Source organism: Cyprinodon variegatus, unplaced genomic scaffold (assembly GCF_000732505.1).
Source record: "Cyprinodon variegatus isolate N-32 unplaced genomic scaffold, C_variegatus-1.0 Scaffold983, whole genome shotgun sequence".
NCBI lineage: Eukaryota > Metazoa > Chordata > Actinopteri > Cyprinodontiformes > Cyprinodontidae > Cyprinodon > Cyprinodon variegatus.
The window spans coordinates 279,084-281,166 of NW_015151436.1; the positions used below are offsets into that span (position 1 = coordinate 279,084).

At 41.9% G+C, this 2,083-nt stretch overlaps 1 protein-coding gene across 1 annotated transcript in view; it reads right to left on the minus strand.

Moving 5' to 3' along the window:
- Positions 1-1,109, minus strand: part of ctps1 (CTP synthase 1) — a 12,353-nt gene extending 11,244 nt beyond the window's left edge. Inside the window, exon 1 of the mRNA XM_015399038.1 lies at positions 922-1,109. The gene's annotated coding sequence lies outside the window, so the exon portion shown is untranslated. The remainder of the gene's footprint in view (positions 1-921) is intronic.
- Positions 1,110-2,083: the final 974 nt, after the last annotated feature.

Here is a 2,083-nt window from a genome sequence, read left to right on the forward strand (position 1 = left end):
CCAGAGTGTTGTTCAGCATGGGGGGGAGTAGAAAATGAAGGCTAATCATGTTTTGGGTGTACTATTCCTTTAAAGGCAGGGAAATTAAAACCAGTCAGAGCAGCTTCTGCTCTTCTAACCCCAGCTTAATCCCACCTATGTGTCCAGAATAACTGCCTTTTTCCTCACACCCCCCCGAGCAGTGAACCTGGATAATCCATCATCTGACCAGTGAACCTGGATAATCCATCATCTGACCAGAACATTCTGGCTGGACTTTGACACACTGATCTTCACCTGGACTCTCACCTGAGGACTGAACTGGAGGTTCTGCTCTGGATCTTTCTCACCAGACAGAAAAATCTGCTTTCTTAGCTTTAATCTTTCCGATTAATCTGTTGGATTAATTTAAATTAAACTAATAAAAGCGGGAAATAACTTCAGAGGAGATTAATCCAGATGTTTGCTGCTAAAACCTCCCAGAATTAAACTAAGATCATGAATATTAATGAAGGAAACTTTCCCGGCACAAAGCTGGAGGCGCTCGGCTGTTGATAGGGCGCAGTCCGGGCGGGCGGTGACCTGCTGGTTTTAGTGAAAATGAGGAACCCCGCTCATGGAGGCTGACAGTGTGGAAGAAGTCAGCCAGAACTGGTACCCCAGCTCCAGTTAGCTCTGAGCTAAGAGCTAATTAGCTGTTATTGCTAATGTTAGCATCACATCACAGCAGAGAAACTGTTAGCTTAAAGAGCTAAAGCTACAGAGGACACATGTGCAGCTAATGCGGATGAAACACCTACTAATGGGCTGCTTTCAAAATAACACTGAAACCCCGCCATTGCTAGCAGCGCCGCGGGGCCCCCAGGGGCCCCTGAAGAAGATATTCCTGTCTGAGCGGAGGTTAAAGTTGATCCCAGTTTGCCCGCTCAGGTTTCAGCTCACCAGAAGCTTCCCACCGGTGGATCCGGTCCAACAGAACCGAGCAGCAGGCTCGGACCGCCGGGTCTCAGCTGGACCAAACACCGAAGTTCTGGTTCCGTTCAGGCTCCTGTCGGAACCAGCGACGCTCAGATCGACTCAACACGTGTTTGAAGCGCGATACTGGCAGCTACGTCAGCGGTGACAACACAGCGGTGCTTTCAGGGACACCTCGGAATTTGGACATTCACTTATTATTTGGACAGATAATAAGATTTATTAGTGTTTCTGTCCAGAGATGGAGGCAGATTTATTGACTGATCCTGATTACAGCGCTTCTTGTTCCTCATTTCCTGTTTTTATTCTCATGTTTTTTTTAGTGCGCAGATACCCTAGATAATTATGTTACATTCAAATCACCTCGGAATGTACAGCTTCAGTCTTTAAACGACATCCCGCTGTTCCAACCAGGAGCGTGGAGCGCAGGGCTATGGCAGGCCGTTTTGACATTTATTAGCAGGACTGAATATCTGACCCGGATGTTGCATTTCTTCATATCTAGAATAAACATTCCAGATATCTGAAATGTATTCTTAGTATTACAAATGACGTCACTGTTTCCCATTTTTGTGAATTGGGCTTTTACGTCCACATTCCTAAAAATAAACATTCTTCTTCTCTAAAAATGAATCCTGACGAGGATTAACTCTAAGTTCAAATCTCTGTAATGAGGTATGCTAGTCAAAATTACTATTTCAGATATCGGAAATGAATACAACATTCTAGATATCCAGGAATCCAATTCTTTACATCAAAAATATATTTCTGCTAGTAGAAATATAATTACAGATATAAACTATTGATATATGATAAGTTAAATTAGAATTACAGATGTATCAGTTTTAATAATGCCTTTCTAAAATGCAGTTTTAGATCAAAGAATAACGAGGCTCCGTTTTAACAAAAAATAGGAAGGCTGACTAACATTTCCATCATAGATAGCACTAAAGCATTCTACCTAGTCACAATAAAATAATAATTATTATATAATAAAAAATTATGAGCAGTAACAACCGGATTATGGATTATTTTTAGACATCCAGAATGTTTATTTTAGATAGGAGTAATGACATTTCAGATATCTGAAAGTACCGGCCCAATACACATGAATGGGGAAAAGTGACAT